This window comes from Sus scrofa, chromosome 1, assembly GCF_054392235.1.
Source record: "Sus scrofa isolate SSC_HxYL_T2T_F1_AM1 chromosome 1, Sscrofa_HxYL_maternal_Yorkshire_Landrace_v2.0, whole genome shotgun sequence".
NCBI classification, from domain to species: Eukaryota; Metazoa; Chordata; class Mammalia; order Artiodactyla; family Suidae; genus Sus; species Sus scrofa.
Genome location: NC_139383.1, coordinates 44,827,412 through 44,846,885, shown reverse-complemented (window position 1 = coordinate 44,846,885; position 19,474 = coordinate 44,827,412). Strand labels below are relative to the sequence as shown.

General features: G+C 37.0%; 1 protein-coding gene and 1 pseudogene across 1 annotated transcript in view; both read right to left on the bottom strand.

Annotated features, from left to right (window-relative positions):
• PHF3 (PHD finger protein 3) overlaps positions 1-19,474 on the bottom strand; it is a 1,103,753-nt gene that overhangs the window by 450,952 nt on the left and 633,327 nt on the right. The gene's annotated exons all lie outside the window — the stretch shown is intronic.
• LOC146406052 (U6 spliceosomal RNA) lies at positions 7,122-7,236 on the bottom strand (annotated as a pseudogene).

Genomic DNA, 19,474 nt, shown 5'->3' with positions numbered 1-19,474 from the left:
CTAGTCGGATTCGTTAACCACTGCGCCACGACGGGAACTCCCTGCCTCCAGTTTTTCCTTAAGCCTGTCCATTCTGCACTGTGACACTAATTTTCTCATGATGATTAAAAGCAAAGAAAGGAAATAAATGTCTTAAAAATAAGATTTTTAAAAATTGTACATCAGAGACAACCATCTTAAAGCCAAGATTTTGATGGGGTTGAACTTGTGGGAGATAAGAAAGCAAAGATGAAGTCTGGAAGGCAAGAGAACATGAAGTATTTGCCTTATAGAGTTGATTTGAAAAAAATACATGATAATATCAAGCAGATTTCCCCATCCTGATTAGAGTAAGATCTCAGAGGCTGTGGGAAGTGGGGGGCTGGGAAGGGATGTGATCTAGATAAAGAGATCCTTGAACTTAGCCTCAGCCTGGTGCCATAAGGGAATGATACATTTAGGGATTTGGGGAGAGAGGGAGTGTAATTTACAAGTGGGAGGCATATAAGTAATCTGTGGTCAGAGAATGGACTGTGGAGCTTGCCATACGTTCTTTGACCCTCCTGTCCCTGAGAGATGAGATAGATGGCCCCTCTCCCTGAATTTCAGCTGGTTCTGTAACTTCTTTGACTCATACCATATCACAGAATTGACTCTGTGCCAATTTCCAGGCCCAAGTTTTTCCACTTTCAGATTCTTGGAATAGTCTGGGAGTCCTGAATTTCTGCATAAGAATCCAACTACCCTGAGCCTTCTGTGGTGGACAGATGTGTAGGTGCTCCATTGGCAATCTCAGCTCAGCCTTCCAAAACACTAGAGACGTGACTGCAGCCATCGCAGACTCTCCAGAGCAGCCCTTCCACCAGCAAAATGCCATGCAGTGACCTTAGTCAGTGCGATACGGAACAGAGAATTGCCCATATGAGCCTTGCCTGAATTTTTGACTCATGAAGTCAAGAGATACAATAAGAGAGTGGTTGTATTTTAACACTATATTTTGGGGTAAATTGTTAGCCAGCAGTAATCAGAACATCCCCCTGCAGCCAAGTCTCAATAGAGCAGCCAGATGGAACATTGAAATGAAAGTCAGATCACGTCCCTCCTCTACCCCAAAGTAAAGTTCTATCAATTTTTTGTAAACATCCTATAGTGACCTTCGAGGCCTTATGGGATGCAGTCCCTATTACTTCTCTAATTTTAGCACCACTGCTGTTCTGCTTTCTCACTCACCTCGTGCCACTCTGGCCTTCTATTCTGTAGAACTGAGCATATCCCTTCCTGCTAATGGCTTTAGTAGTTTCCTCTTCTATGTAGCTACTTGGCTCACTCCCTCACCTCCCCTAAGTGTCTGTTCAAATGTCACCATCTCAATAGGTCCTCCAAGGAGGCCTATGCTGATGACCTTATTTAATGCTATTAATCATGCCCACCCCTGGTACTCCCACCCTCCCAGCACTCGTGATCCTACTTATCCTATACTATTTTGACTTTTTCCCACCAAACTTATGCCCTTTTAACTTATTACATAATTTATTTATTCATAATTCTATTAAATTGTTTATCTTCTTGGGTAGAATATGAGCTTCTCAAGGGTAAGATCTTTTTCCATTTTGTTCATTGATGAATTCCAAGTGGCTGGCAGATGCTAAGTACTCAGGGAGTACTGTTGACTGTTTAAATGAATGAGTGTACCCTGAATTAATAAAATTATAATATCCACCGATGAGCATACATGGGGCTTCAAAAAGTAAAGTTAGTCTAGTTTTAAAGAGAAACGTATATTAAACTTTAGTTCACTTGAAGTCTCTGAATCTGAAGCTATCTTCCCTCTGCATTCATTTGAGCCAGTAGACTCCCAGCAAGGCTTTGAATCCTTGGAACATAACAATTTTCCAAATAGAACATAATCATCATCAAAGTCATTATCATTATCATCATCTTTGTGACTGCTTGCAAACCCAAATTGAAAAGCAATTTTACCAATGTAATTCCTTTTGCAAGATGATACTAAAGCATTGTCTCAACTATTTTCCTTCATTATTTCTCAAAAGTTTTCCTTTTTGAGCCCAGTTAAATTTTCATCTTTTCCTGGTTTGCTGATGCTTTTACATGAATGGGTGCTGACTTAAATGCCTTTTCCGTGTCTAGTATGATTTTTTTAATACATTCTATTAATGTAGTGAATTATATTGATTTTATTTATTTATTTATGTCTTTCTAGGGCCTCGCCCATAGCATATGGAGGCTCCCAGGCTAGGGGTTGAATTGGAGCTGTAGCTGCTGGCCCACACCACACCCACAGCAACACAGATCCAAGCCAAGTCTGTGACCTACGCCATAGCTCACAGCAACGCTGGATCCTTAATGCACTGAGCGAGGCCAGGGATCAAACCTGCATCCTCATGGATGCTAGTCAGATTTGTTTCCACTGAGCCACAACAGGAATTCCTTGATTGATTGATTTTAGAATGTCAAAGTATTCTTGCATTCCTTGTATAAAACCCCTTTGTCATAATGTGTCATCCTTTTAATATATGTCTGGATTCAATTTTGTTGAGAGTTTTTGTGTCTATACTTGAGAGGGATAGTCTACAATTTCTTTTCTTATAATGTCTTTGTCAGCTTTTGGTAAAAGGGTTATGCTGACCTTGTGAAATGAGTTACAAAGTATTCCCCCCCCCCAAGTTTTTCTGAAAATTTGATAGACGTCACTAATGAAACCATTCAGACCTCAAATTTTTTTTAAGGAAAAGGTTTTTTTTATTGTGATTTAAATTTTTTAAAATAGATGAGGGCTATTCTGATTTTCTGTTTCTTGTATTATTGTTGATGAGGTTTTTTTTTAGAAGAAGTATGTCCATTTCATCTAGATTTTTAAATTTATTGGCCCAAAGTTTTTCCTAAATATTGCCTTACTCTCCTTTTGCTGTATCTAGGATCTATAGTGATATTTCCTATTTTATACTTGATGTTGGTTATTTGTGTTTTATCTCATTCTTTTTTTAAATTTTATTTTGTTTTTGTTAAAGTAAAATTGACTTACAGTTTACAGTGTTGTATCAATTGCTGCTGTACATCATAGTGCCCCAGTCATACATATATACATATATATATATATATATATATGTTCTTTTTCTCATACTATCTTCCATCATGTTCTATCCCAAGAAGTTAGATATAGTTCCCTGTGCTGTACATTAGGCCCTCATTGTTTATCCATTATAAATGTAATAGTTTGCATCTACCAATCCCAAACTCCCAGTTCATCCTACTTCCCCTCCCCTCCCCTTGGCAACCACAAGTCTGTTCACTATGTCTGTGAGTCTGTTTCTGTTCTGTAGGTAGATTCATCTGTGCCATATTTTAGATTCCACTTATAAATGATATCATATGGTATTTTTTTTTCTTTTCTTTTCAGGGCCAAACCTGCAGCATATGAAATTTCCCAGGCCAGGGGCTGAATCAGAGATACACCAGCCAGCCTACACCACAGCCACAGCAGCATGGGATCTGAGCCTTGTCTGTGGCCTACACCACAGCTTGTGGCAATGATGGATCCTCAACCCACTGAGCAAGGCCAGGGATCGAACCCACATCTTCATAGTACTAGTCAGGTTCCTTTCCACTAAGCCACAATAGGAACTCCACTTTCTGTCTGCTATTACAAGTAGTAATACCAGTTAAGAGATGAATGTTAAATGCACAGACTATGATTGTGGACTTTCTGTTACTTCTTTTAGTTTTGTCAGCTTTGCTTTATGAATTTTGAAGCTTTGTTTTTGAAGCATACATATTAGGGCATAAAGAATTGACTCTTTTATAGATATGAAATATCTCTCTTTATGTTGATAATATTCTTTGTTCCAAATTCTATGTTGTCTTATGCTAATATAACCACTATATTTTGTATTAGAACTTTAAGAAGTGTGGTTTACCATTCAGAAAATTATGTCATCAACTGCAATATCTCTTATGTGTTTCAGTTACAAAAAAATCCCCACCAATATTACCCTGTGTATATAACTATTCTATTAGTGGTGATTCTATGTTTGCATGCTAACACTACTAGATTTCTTAATAAAGTGTTTTAGTGTATCTATTTTGAAATGCATATTACTTATTATTTTTCTTTAGTTTACTGTTTATATTAGAGTTAGTGCATTATATCGATTAAATATATGGTGTTATTATCTATGAATTTCTTTCAGGTAAAGAGAATATTACAGAATTATTTCTTGTAAACAACAGGATGTGAAGATGTGAGTTGATAGGGCTGAGAACAACTGTCCAAGTATATGACACAGACCTGTGAGGGTAGGAGGTCTAACAAGCTTACATTGTACTATTCAGACTATGAACATTTAAATCAAGCAGGGCTGGGTTCAATCCTGGTTCATCATTTACATGAGCCCTTGGGAGAGTCACTTAAATTTTTTGAGTCTCAGGTTTTTCATCTGTAAAATAAAAAGTCATATTTGTACATATCTCATAGAATCGGTGAGGATAAAATTAAGTAAGTAAGTAGCACAGTGCTCAGAACATAGTAAGTGTCTGTTATATACAATATGTTACTATTAAAACTCAATGTTTATTAATTTCTATAATGAATATTGAGCACCAGTTATAAGCAAAGTTTTATATACCATTGATGACATAGATATTGATAAATGCTTTATATTTATTCTTTCACTCCTGAGAATTTGTATCTCCATTTAGTTCATGGTATTCAATATGCTATCATTCTACCATGTGTTTTTTCCAAGTATGCCAAATTCTACTCCTTTCCATTTATCTTGGTTATTTCTTCTGGGTCTTAAATTTGCATTCAAATATATCAAATGCTTAGTTTTTTGGGTTTATTTCCTTTTTCTTTTCTCTCATTCGCCGTAGCCTCATTAGCATTTCTTATTTCCCTGATGGATGACCTCAAGACTGAACACAGGTAAATGCAAGGTTCAGTTCTTTGGATGTCGTAAGTCTATATACAGAGGAGATCGTTTTGTTGGGTGAGGCTAGGGAGCCTGCTTCCTCTGCAAGCCTGGATGTGTCCTCTCATTGCAGGAATTAAAGTGCATCCCTGAGAAGAAGGGAGCTTCACTTCCTACACAAGAGTAGGGTTTTTCAAAAAGCTACCCATACAGAGAATGCTTCAGGCCGAAATGCCAAAATGAAGCAGTGAAGACATAATAACTTTCCATTACCTGATGCAGTGGATTAAACATAAGAAAGTCATGAATTTGAAAAAAAAATCACTTTACAATTTTAACTTTAATCTCAGAAATTCATTATGCATGACATGTATCCATATTTCCACAGATTTTCATGGTAACAATTTTTATAGCTTAAATGTTGGATTCATTCACATCAAAGTGGATGATGAAATAATTGGGAGTCTAACATATGTCTGTTGTTGGCACTGTGGAATTATTTTTTCTCTCTATAGGCTTATAATTATCAATATGCTGGAACAGGGTCAGAACAGAAATCATCCTTACCATGACTCTGATTCTGCTCAAGTCCATCTTTTTCCCTTAATTGCTTCCTGTCTCAACTATTGCGATTTCCTTTTTTTATGGTCCTCTTTGATCCTCTTATTTCCAATACTAAGTGCATGCTGAAGGCAACTGGCAATTCATAGATTATTTAATGGAAATTTGTTATAGGAGAATTTTCCATTAGTTTAATTTTCCTTACATGGTTCATCAGCAAGGCCTATAATGAATGACCTTGACAATTTGTCTGCAATCTCTGGAGGGACCAATTGACTTTTATGTATCCCTTTAAAATTAACTCATGGTTAGAAACTGGTAATCAACCACTTTTTGGATGTGACTTAAGTTATAAATTAGTAGCTATAGTAGCTATACTGAAAGGATAAAGTGGCTATTTATTCAGTTCATAAAATTGAAGCTTAGTCCACATTTACTTGTAAGTTTGTGAATAGGTGTAATATACACTTTGGTTTTATATCTGATTTTATGTTACCTTACTTGTCCATGAGTTAAGTTTCTAGTGAGGTGAACAAACAGAAATTACAAATAAATCAACCAAAAATGTGTAATCATATATAATTATTTGTTTTCCATGTCAGTGTAAATGTTACTATAGTTTACTTTTAGTACTCTGTGTGTGCCATTTAATTTTTAACATGATGTATTCTTTTCTTTTTAAAAATTTACTTATGTATTATTTTCTTTCTTTTTTTTTCTTTTTGTCTTCTTAGGGCCACACCCATGGCACATGGAGGTTCCCAGGCAAGGGGTCTAATCAGAGCTATATAGCTGCCGGCCTGCACCAAAGCCACAGCAATGCCAGATCCAAGCCATATCTGCAATCTACATCACAGCTCACAGCAACGCCAGATCCTCAACCCACTGAGAGAGGCCAGGGATCCAGCCTGCATCCTCATGGATGCTAGTCAGATTGGTTTCTGCTGAGCCATGATAGGAACTCCTGATGAATTGTTTTTCCAAGTTATATATTTTCTTATTTATTTAGATGCATGCAATTGATGTTTAAAGATATGCTGCTAAAATTTAACGTAATATATATATAAAGAGAGAGAGAGAGATTTTTAGTATTACTGAATTTAGGAAAATATATATATATTTTTAAATTTTTTCCCACTGTACAGCAAGGGGGTCAGGTTATCCTTACATGTATACATTACAATTACATTTCTCCCCCAGCCTTTCTTCTGTTGCAACATGACAAAGTTCTCAATGCTATTCAGCAGGATCTCCTTGTAAATCTATAGGAAAATATTCATTAAGGGTTTTTATTTGAAATATGAATCACTTGATGGTTTTATAATGTTAATGTCAAAGCCACTTTTTTTACTTCTCTTTTATTGACTGACCCTCCCCATCTTTATTTATTTTTTAACCTAAAATGTATGTTTTTTTTGTATAAAATAACTACTTTATATAATTGATATATGGCTATATTTTAAATATAAAAGTTTGAGTTTTGCTTGAATTCCACAATTTACATTCTTGGTATCTTTGTACTGATTTTATTTTCTTGTCTAATAATGTATATCTAATTTTCTAATTTAATTTTGATAAAAGGTTAATCATTGTAAAAATACATCTCCAGTATACTGGAAACTAAAGTCTAAAATTTCATCATTTTCCGCCCTAAAAAATATGGAACACTTCACGAATTTGCAAATTTGCGTGTCATCCTTGCTCAGGGGCCATGCTAATCTTCTCTGTATCATTCCAATTTTAGTATATGTGCTGCCAAAGCGAGCACTAAAATGCATGATTTTTAAGTTTTTTAATTTATTTTTTTATGGCCATGACATATGGAAGTTTGAGCCAGGGATTGAATGTAAGCTGCAGCTGCGGTAACACCAGATCCTTTAACCCACTGCACGAAGCCAGGGACTGAACCTGTGCCTCCCGCAATCTGAGCTGCTGCATCAGATTCTTAATTCACTGTGTTACAATGGGAATTCCACATGTTTTTTTTTTTCCTTTAGGATGCCAATCTTGATTAGAAAACAGTTTTTATCTAAGGATAAAAATGGGTTCTATCACCTTTCTATATTTTTTATTTTATATTGTATTTTCTTATTTTATGTAGAATAATAAAAATTCCTTTAAATTATCACTTCACATCATACTTATATGGCTAATAAAAAGATAACATACATAACATGCTTTCCAATATAATAATAATAATAATTATTATTATTATTATTATTTTTTGTCTTTTTGCCTTTTCTAAGGCCGCTCCCGTGGCATATGGAGGTTCCCAGGCCAGGGGTAGAATCTGAGCTGCAGATGCTGGCCTACCCCACAGCCACAGCAACTTGGGATCTGAACCATGTCTGCAACCTACACCACAGCTCACGGCGACACGGGATCCTTATCCCACTGAGCAAGGCCAGGGATCGAACCTGTAACCTCATGGTTCCTGTCAGATTCATTAACCACTGTGCTACGATGGGAACTCCTATAATAATTATTGAATTATTTCATTCAAGTGTAAATTATTTCATATAATAATCAAGAAAAATATGCCACATGTAATGTTCTATCCATTTAATGGTATTCACCAATTGACTATGGAAATGGAAGGATTATTCCATGACTTTCTGTATAAGGAGCTGGAGAATGACATAGCTACTTCTTAGTATTAGCTTTTCCTGTTTTTCAAAGCAGAAAAGGCACTGCTAATAGCATGTAGTGATGAGAGAATGCTGGATGTTCCATGGAGCAGTTTCCCAACAGAGCATCCCCAAGGGAAGAGCACTGAGTCTCCTCAGTCTCTTTTCGGGTGTTCAGAGTCTCTGGTCTGCTTAGTCCTATGTGTGAGGAGATACATCTGTTTACTCCAGGGAGCTGGATATAACATTATTTTCTATATGAGCCATTGTATGAAAAAACCAGGAAAGCCCTGCTGAGACTACAAGAGATTGTGATCACCTTTTTATTCCTCAGTCCTCCAACTCTCTTGTATATTGCCATTCTGAATGAGCCAATACTAAATCATAATCTGGCTGACAGATCCTTTATTATGTCTCTGAGGTTTTAGACTGTGGCTTAGGCTGCGGCATATTATCCACCCTCATGTCTTCCAAAAGCCAATTTTCTTTGTCTGGATGTGAGAAATTTATGGCGCTACATTGATAAAGTCCATTTTATGCAGTGATTCCCTGGTTCTGAGTTAGGTGTTTGTGTATTTCATGTGTACGTCTGGTAATTCTGGTACAGATGGTCCAACTTCAAGAAGTACTGTTTTAGGAGTTCCCATCGTGGCACAGTGGTTAACGAATCCTACTAGGAACCATGGGGTTGAGGGTTCGATCCCTGCCCTTGCTCAGTGGGTTAACGATCCAGCGTTGCCGTGAGCTGTGGTGTAGGTCGCAGACGGGGCTCGGATCCCGCGTTGCTGTGGCTCTGGCGTAGGCTGGCAGCTGCGGCTCCGATTCGACCCCTAGCCTGGGAACCTCCATATGCCGCGGGAGCAGCCCATGAAATGGCAAAAAAAAAAAAAAAAAAAAGTACCGTTTTAAACCTTGCATTAGATTTAACCACCTACCTCTTCTCTTGACCTAATGTTTACTAACTTATTATGTTAATCTATCATTATCTGTCCTTTACTAGCACCCGAAGGCAATATGTTATGGAAAAAGTAACATTTACTCAGCTTCTCCAATTGATAAATTGTTTGGTAAAGATGATATATGGGGCTCAAAAGCTTTCAAACAGAGTGAGGGATGAGGAGTAAATGCATTGTACACATAGTCTTAGAACCACAACCTGGAGTTAGTAGGCGTAGTAGCCATTGCATTCAGTGACAAGCTACAGAATTAGTGATTTAAACAGTACTAATCTTGCTTAGCTTGAGGAAATTACATGAGTTCTGAAGAAAGATATTGATTTCAATATTACATTTAAAAAGCCATGTATTTCATCAAAATTACTAGTGATTATTAGTCAAATCATGATATACAGTCAAGTGATTATAATCAGCATATTCAGATGTCAGTATTATAAAAACAAAAAATTGAAAGACTGAGAAAAAAGAAAAGCTATGATCTTCAATATTCTTGGAATGGGGATTCTAAGTTAGGGAATCACTTAGAGTGTATGTCATAATGGGGCAATGATAATACACAGGTATACTTAGCAGAAAAGCAGGTTTAGAGCCAGGTATTGATTACAAAAAATAAAGGACAAAGTCATGATCAGTCATGTGTGCTATGTTAAATTTTAGATCATCTAATTTCTTTGATATCATCCATGACAGTAGCTCAAACATGACTAAAAATTCATACTTATGATGTATGTCTTTTTAATTTTAATTATTTGCCCTGTTATGATGGGAATATTAGGATTAAAAAGCATTCTGCTTTTTCCCATTTCTCCCAAATGAACACTGGTATGATATGAAGAAGTTTACTGTCTTCATCTGCTTTTTTTTTTTAATTGAAGCATAGTTGATTTACAGTATTTTGTTAGTTTCAGGTATATAGCAAAGAGATTCAGTCGTGTGTGTGTGAGTGTGTGTGTGTGTGTGTGTGTGTGTGTATTCTTTTTCAGGTTATTTTTTATTATAAGATATTGAATATAGTTTCCAGTGTTATGCAATAGGTCTTTATTTATCTATTTTGTATGCATTAGTGTGTATCTGTTAAACTCCTAATTTATCACCTCTCCCCTTCCCCTTTGGTAACCATGAGTTTGTTTTCAAAGTCTGTGAGTCTGTTTCTGTTTTATAAATAAGTTCATTTGTATCATTTTTTTGGATTCCACATATAAGTGGTATCATATGATATTTGTCATTCTCTGTCTGACTTATTTCACTTAGTATGATTATCTTGCATGATCATACTTAGTATGATACTTAGAGCAACAAGTACATCCATGTTGCCGAAAATGGCATTATTTCATTCTCTTTTATGGCTGAGGAATATTTATATATATACCATATCTTTATCTATCCATCTGTCATAGACACTTAGGTTGCTTCTATGCCTTGGCTATTGTAAATAGTGCTACTGTGAACACTGAGGTGTATGTATAGAGCTTTTGTCTTTTCTGGATATAAGCCCAGGAGTTAGGGTTGCTGGATCATAGGGTAATTCTGTTTTTAGTTTTTTGAGGAACCTCCATACTATTCATAGTGGCTACACCAATTTACATTCCCACCAGAAGTATGGGAGGGTTCTTTTTTCTCAACACCCTCTCCAGTATTTATCATTTGTAGCTTTTTGATGATGGCTAGTCTGACTGGTATAAGGTGATAACACTTCGTAGCTTTGATTTGCATTTCTCTAGTAACTGGCAATGTTGAGCATTTTTTCATGTGCCTATTGGCCATCTATATGTCTGCTTTTGGAGAAATGTCTGCTTATGTCTTCTGCCAATTTTTTGATTGGTTTTTTTTTATATTGAGTTATATGAGCTGTTTGTATATTTTGGAAATTAAGCCTTTGTTGGTCTCACCGTCTGCAAATATTTTCTCCCATTCCATAGGTGGTCATTTCATTTTGTTTATGGTTTCCTTTGCTGCGCAAAAGCCTGTAAGTTGGTTATGCCTCATTTATTTATTTTTGCTTTTATTTCTTTGCCTTGGAAAAAGGTAATGTCCTCATCTTGCTGATAAAATAGCATATCTTATTACATAATTTGTTTATATGAAATAATAGACACTTCAGCCCCAAGGCCTCTAAGAAAATATGTGGTAAATATAACACTGTAACTAAAAAGTTTGAAAATGAATAGAGTTTGTATAGCCCTCAAATATGGTTAATTTATCTGGAGGGTTTAGGGTTCACACTTGGAATATCTTATTCTGTTTATCCCCATAGAGTGTGTCTCTGTGTGGACACTTAATTTTGAAAAGCACCTGCAGAATTTTCTGGTTTTGGGGAGTAGAAGAAGAGATGTGCCTACGAAAATTACATTCCACCTATAGCCAGAAACTTTAGAGAGCTGTTTAGAGAGTCCTGGGCACAAGATGCTGTTTCTCCTCAAAATGGCATGTATATTTAGACCTCTGTGTGTGTTTACCACTTGTGTGAATTTCCTAAAAAAGTCAAAAAATAAGGTACATATAGTTTGCATATATACATATTTATAAATGGTTATTTTTCATTTGGTGTTTTTATGTGCATTATTGCATTTGATCTTTATGTGAACCTTTTAAAGTAAGGGTTTTTGTTTGTTTGTTTGTTTTGTTTTGTTTTCCCTTTTTGGCCATCCTGTGGCATATGGAGTTCCCAGGCCAGTAATCAGATCTGAGCCACAGTTGTATCCTAAACCACAGCTGTGGCAATGCTGGACCCTTAACCCACTGTTTCAGGCTAGGAATTGAACCTGAGTCCCAGCGCTCCCAAGACACTGCCACTCCCGTTGTGCCACAGTGGAATTCAGAAGTAAATTATATTACTCAAAATTTTCCTTACCTTTGCATCTAAAGAAACAAAAACAGAAGTTACCACTGTGGCTTAGTGGTTAAGAACCCAACATAATGTGCCTGAGGATGTGGGTTCAATCCTTGGCCCTACTCAGTGGGTTAAGAATTCAGCGTTGCCACAACCTGCAGCCTAGGTCGCTGATGCAGCTCAGATCTGGCTTTACCATGGCTGTGGTGCAAAGCCTGCAGCTACAGCTCCAATTCACCCCTAGGCTGGGAACTTCCATATGCCACAGGTGTGGCCATAAAGAGAAAAAACAAACAAACAAACAGAAAAGCCCATGAAAAACAATAAACTCTCCACACACGCTTGCCATATTGCTTTTCCCACACGCTGCTGCTACTTTAGTGTGCAAAAGTTCAACAAATGTTTTGTGATATGCAGGGCTATAACCAATCCATCACTGAATCTGTGAGTTTTTAATATGTAACAAACCACCCCAAACTTTACTGGCTTAAAGCCACAATCATATTTTTTTTTCTTTTTAGGTCCGCACCTGTAACATATGGAGGTTCCCAGGCTAGGCTCCTTAACCCACTGAGCAAGGCCAGGGGTCAAACCCATGTCCTCATGGATGCTAGTCGGGTTTGTTTACCACTGAGCCACAACGAGAACTCTTCACAATCATTTATTAGTGCACAGTTTTATGGATCAGCTATTTGGGGTCAGCCATTTGGGTTGGGCTCAGCTGGACTGGGCTTCACTGAGACTCACTCATGAAGCTGCGTTTAGCTGGCCAGTCATCTGAAGGCTGATTACTCTAGAATGGCTTCATTTAGATCCCTCATATATCTGGCAGTTGGTTCTTGCTATTAATTCTGGCTGTCAGCTGGTTAGCTTGTCAACTTGTCAGCAAGTTAGCCTGGACTTGCCTAATATTTAATATTTAATTTGATTTACAAGTTATATTTTTCCCGTTTCATATGTAAGAAGTAACTCTCAAATACATATAAAGTAGTACATTAATTACTTTTGCATATGGGCTAACCTATCTCTTCCTTCATTATAGCAGACATACAATTAGTTTTATATTGTGAAACTATTTATTAAGCAGTCACTTACCATTACCCCTACCTCTAGCCTCTTTAGACTATCTTACATTTGAAACAGAGAGAGAAGTAAATTTTGATTTTTTTTTTGTCTTTTTATGGCCACACCCGTAGCATATGCAAGTTCCCTAATTAGGGGTTGAATTGGAACTGCAGCTGCTGGCCTACACCACAGCCACAGCAACGCTGGATCTGAGCCCCATCTGTGACCTACACAGCAGCTTGTGGCAATGCTGGACCCTTAACCCACTGACTGAGGCCAGGAATCGAACCCACATCCTCACAGAGACAATCTCAGATTCTTAACCTGCTGAGCCACACTGGGAACTCCCAGAAGTAAGTTGTTTTTATATGTGAAGGTTTAATGGTTACCAGAAACACTGGATGTTAAGGTTGAACAAAGTAACTTCCAATAAAAAGTTGCATGATTTTCCTTTAACTAAATAAGTGAATATTAAAATATTTAAAATATGCTCTCTCCATTTTTAACAGTAATATTGTAATAAAATATATTTCTCAAACTTTAATACATTTTATGTGTATATATGCAACCCTGGAATCATTTAAATATCTTTTATTTATAATAACCCATAGGCCAACTTTTAGATAAAATTTACCCTGCTTTTTTGAAACAGTTTTGATCTTAATTAAAATGAAGACAGTATGGAATTCCCATTGTTGCTTAGTGGTAACAAACCCAACTAGTATCCATGAGGATGCAGGTTCGATCCCTGGCCTCGCTCAGTAGGTTAAGGATCCAGCATTGCTGTGAGCTGTGGTGTAGGCTGCAGATGTGGCTTGGATCCTGCATTGCGGTGGCTGTGGCGCAGGTCCGCAGCTGCAGCTCCCATTCGACTCCTAGCCTGGGAACCTCCATATGCCACAGGGGAGGCTCTAAAAAGCAAAAGCAAAAAAAAAAAAAAAAAAAAAAAAAGAAAAAGAAAGAAAGACAAATAAAGAGAGTAAAGTAAAGTAACACACACCTATGTACTCTCTATCCTGGCATTTTCACTTTTCTAAACAACCTATTGAATAAGAAATAAACATATTAACATCAATCAGCAGAGCTTATATAGAGTTACAAGGCAAGAGTATCTTATACAGCTCTAAGGAAAATCTAATGAAATTTCTAGACACCTGAATGGATTTTAGCAACACTCTCTCAACAGAGACACTTCTGGTACAGGACTGAGTTATCAGCTTTTGACCTCAATTCAAGCTTAAGTCTCTATCTGTCTTTGGAATGATGGTGGTAAAAGAGGTAACTGTTATTCATGAACTTGGTAACTATGTTTGGCAATAACTATAGTGAATTCTGGCTCAGGGACCAGCAAGGAGCTGAGCAATTATATTATATAGAAAGTACTTATTTTCCTTGATAGTTCCTGAACACTGCAACCTGGGAAATAACTTTACTTTTTCATGAAAGACCCATCCATTTGTCACCAGGCAATATTGATCCTTCCTTTAAATAATGTTAGTACCTACCATTGATTCCATTTCCATCAGTGCATTCCCTTTCCTGGTCCTGATTACTACCCAGATTAAACCCAACTATAGCTTCTTTGAAACCCTTTTCCCTGGATTTTCCCCAAATTAATCAATATTTTACACTGATTGTAGTTATGAAAAAAAAAATGATTCTGCCTTCATGGAAACCGGAGCTGCCAACTAAGTTCTACCCAACTGGACATATTTTATCTTTCTCCTTTTTATATTGGCTTTCTCAATCCACTCAACCATTTCTTGATCCTTCTTTTTCTTTCTTTATCTCTTTTTGTTCATCATTTTCTAGTACTTCTCTACCATCCAATGTGCAATAAGGAGAGAAAGAAAAAGGAGGAAGAAAGAAAGAAAGAAAGGCAGAGAGAAAGAAAGAAAAAGAAAGGAGGGAAGGAAGGAGTAAAGGAGGGAGGAAGGAAGAAGGGAGGGAGGAAGGAAAGGAAAGAAAAAGAAATATAGGAAAGAAGAAGGAAAAATTAACACGGCACAATCAAGACTGAAAGAGGAAGAAATTAGACTTGAAGAAAGAACGGAGGAGTTCCCGTCGTGGCGCAGTGGTTAACGAATCCGACTAGGAACCATGAGGTTGCGGGTTCGATCCCCGCCCTTGCTCGGTGGGTTAACGATCCGGCGTTGCCTTGAGCTGTGGTGTAGGTTACAGACGCAGCTCGGATCCCGCGTTGCTGTGGCTCTGGTGTTGGCTGGCGGCTACAGCTCCGATTCGACTCCTAGCCTGGGAACCTCCATATGCCGCGGGAGCGGCCCACAGAAATAGCAAAAAGACAAAAAAAAAAAAAAAAAAAAAAAAAAAAAGAAGGAACGGAGACATAATTAACTGAAATTTACAGGACAATAGCTAACAGCTCATCTTTTAAGAATAAGCCTGGGAATTTTGTCCAAACCTTATAAATTTCCTTCATAGCAAAGTTTTGGACTAAGTAGTCATTGTTATCTGGTAAGGTATCCTAATAACCCAAATCTGCCTATTTAAAGATTGTTTTCTTTATTGAGATAAAATTCACCATGTTATTTTGAAATGTACAATTTGGCATTTTTTTTAGCATATTCACAATGTTTTGCAACCATTGCCACTAATTCCAGAACATTTTAATTACCGAAAAAAGAAACCCTGTATTCATTAAGCAGTCTCTTCCCATTACCCCTACCTCTAGCCTCTGGCAATCACTAATTACCTTCTGTCTTTATGAATTTTGCTATCCTGGTCATTTCATGCAAATGGAATCATACAATATGTGGCCTTTATATTTGACCTCATTCACTTACCATTATGTTTTCAACAGTAAAGCATCTTGTGGCATATATCAGTTCTTTGTTACTTTTCATAGCTGAATAATATTTCTCTTTAATTAATATACCACATTTTATTTATCTACTCAACAGTTGATGAACAACAGGTTGTACCTAATTTGACTATTATGCATAATTATGTCATAAACATTTGTATACAAGTTTTGGTAGAAACATGTTTTCATTTCTCTTGGGTAAATACTTAGGAATGGGATTACTGGATCATATCAAAGCTCCATGTTTTATTTTTTGAGGAACCACCAAACTGTTTTCCATGGTGGCTGCATTTTACATGCCTCCCCTCCCCCGGCAGTGTATGAGACTTTCAATTTCTCCACACCTTTTTTTTTTTCCTTTAAAAGAATTATAGCCATCCCAGGGGAGTGAAGTGCTGTCATTGTGGTTTTGATTTGCATTTCCATAATGAAAATGATATTGAGCATCTTTTCATGTGCTTATTAGACACTTGTTTGTCTTCTTTGGAGAAATGTCTATTCAAATCCTTGGTTCTTTTATAAATTGGGCTGTTACCTTTTGATTGTTGAATTATAAAAATTCTGTATATATTTTGGGTACTAGACCTTTATCAGATAGATGATTTTTAAATGTTCTGCCATTCTGTGTGTTTTCTTTTAACTTTCTTTTGTTTTTGTTTTTGTTTGTTTGTTTTGGTATTTTTAGGGCTGCACCCTTGGCATATGGAGTTTCCAAGGCTAGGGGTCAAAGCAGAGCTGTAGCCTCTGGCCTACACTACAGCCACAGCAACGCTGGATCCTTAATCTACTGAACAAGGTCAGGGATCGAACCTGTGTCCTCATGCGTACTAGTCAGGCTCATTTCCGCTGAGCCATGGTGGGAACTCCTCTTTTAACTTTCTTGAGAGTGTTTGATGCACACATTTTAGTGGAATTCAGTTTATTTCGTTTGTTGCTGTGCTTTTGGTGTCATATTTAAGAAATATTTGCTTAATCATAAAAATTTACACTTAGGTTTCCTTCTAAGAGTTGTACACTTTTAGCTCTTGCATTTATGTTTCTGACCCATTTGGACTTAATTTTTGTATATAGTGTGAACATCAGATTCATGTGGAAAGGATTTCTTTTGCATGTGGATATCCAGTTGTTTCAGCAATATTTGTCGCTATTCTTTTTTCATTGAAAGGTTTTAACATCTTTGTCAAAATCAGTATTTGCTTTGTGTACTTGGGGGAATCTGTTATTAGGTTCATAACTGATCTTACTTTTATTTGAATGTAGCAACAACATAAAATTTATTATCTGGGCGTTCCCGTTGTGGCTCAGTGGTTAACAAATCCGACTAGGAACCATGAAATTGTGGGTTTGATCCCTGGCCTTGCTCAGTGGGTTGGGGATCCAGTGTTGCCGTAAGCTGTGGTGTAGGTTGCAGATGCAGCTCGGATCCCACGTTGCTGTGGCTGTGGTATAGGCCAGTGGCTACAGCTCCGATTCGACCCCTAGCCTGGGAACCTCCATATGCCACGGGAGAGGCCCTAGAAAAGGCAAAAAGATAAAAAAAAAAAATTATTACCTGAAAGTAAAATAATTACTTTCTATATTTAAAAAATAATCTTGGTCAACAACAACAACAAAAAATTAGGTGAGGCATGAACTTCCACAGAAGAAAGTCTCATAATATATGATCACTCCAGATCATACTAAGCCCAGAAGGAGTCAAGTCAAGGAGCAAGATGCTTCTCAGAATTCTTCAATGAAAGAGAAAATTTCTTTCCTTGTCTATGAGTAGTAAAAGGGATCTGAAGTTTTATAACAAAATATTAGATATTTTTATTGAATGCCTACTGTTCCAGGCACTGTATTAAATTCTTTTAAATAATTGTTTATTCAATTCTTACATCAGCCCTATAATGTGGTGTCTTATGTCAGCAGAACGTGAGTCAAGCAGTCATCAACATATGTGATTTTTAAGAAATTGTAGGAGAAACAGGTAACGGAGTAGAGGTAGTAGAACAGAGAAGGGGAAGAAGCCAAAAAAGAATGGAGTTTCAGGAGTTGTCCAGCAAAGATGCTTCAACCTGATCCCACAGAGGAGCTCTGGATTGAAAACTGCAACTTAGATTTATCTACTGTGAGGTTAGTGAGCTAGGCTTTTATCTCTTTAATCATCAGTCATTGGATAAAGGCTAGAGGATATATAAACACTGAGGTGCTTGTGCTCTCTTTGCCTATGGGCAAGGGTGGTATGGGACAAGGGCAGTTCCTCCAAAGAAGAGTGTCAAGAGTGTCAGGTGCTGTTAGGTGGTGGTGGTGGAAACAAAAGGAAGTTGAAGCTGGAGAAAGGGTAGTTAAAAAATGTAAGGAGGATCCAAAGGGGATCTGAGCAAGCACCCATGAAGTCTGCTACAGATAGATGCTATTTTGATTCTAGTTTTAGAGAGAGAGAGAAACTGAAAGATTAAGTGTCCAGAGTCACAAAGAAAATAATTGCAAGTTTATCTGACTAAATTTCTTCCCCTCTAATGTGGTGCTGCCAGTCATGAATATACTGTCATTTGGAAACTTCCAAGAATCTCCTTTTTCACATATCGTTGTGCCATTTTCTTCAAACAGAATAAACTTCTTCAGATATTCTTTATTTGGGACCTATCGAATTGCATGTGAAATTTTATGAGTGTACAGGTGAGTATATTCATGTGCTTTTTTTTTCTCATGTGGAGAGAATCTATAGCTTACACAAATTACTTAATGAAATATAAAAAACAAACTGTTAAGAATCACTATTTTAAAAGATCATTCTCCATATTCATCTATTTTTCTGCCTAGGATTTTATGACAGGCTTATCACTATTGTCTCTAAACGATATTGTCTCTATCATTCTCATGAAATCAAATGAATTGTAATAACCACAAATGGCAGTTTAGCATGATAACAGCCCCCCCACCCCCCGCCCCACTCAGAACGCCACTTTTACTGCATCCCATAAGTTTGAGAGAAATTGGCATTTACACTTTTTTAAACATTTGGTATAATTCAGCATTGAAACCATCCTGTCCTGGGCTCTTATATGTTGAAAGAGGTTTTTGTTATTATTACTGATTCAATTACTTATTATAAGTCTTTCAGATTTCTATTTCTGACCAGAAGGACAGAGAACTGACATGTTATTTTGTTACACAGAGAGTTTACTTAAAATTAAGGCAAAAATTCACTTAGGGCCTTAAATGGTTTGTATTCTCACTGATCAATTCAACTGGATAATTGCCAGATATTCACTTAGTGTCTGTATGACTTACACACGCACATAAAATCAACCTGGCTATCAAGTGATATTTAAAGATATTTTTTTTAAATCTCAGTAATTTTCCTGAATGTTTTTCTTCTGATTATGTGAGATAAAGTGGGAAGTCTTTTTGTGTACGAACCATTAACCATTAGGACTTCCTTTACAAAATGAACCTGAGAGTGTCTCTGTAAAGAAGGACCATTCTTAACTTTAGTAGAGTAGAGCTAAGCCATATGGACTGAGAAAACTCTGAGGCTTTGAGGGAACTAGGTAGAGGAAATTGATAGGCAAGGTTGTAGAGGGGTGGAGTGGGGTTATAGCCTGAGAGGTATAACCCCACTCCATGGGGTTGGGTGCATGCCCCAGCCTGGACCCAGCTGCTGGAGGTACCAGGTACCAGATACCAGGTAAATCAGGAGAAAACCTTTGATTTAAGTG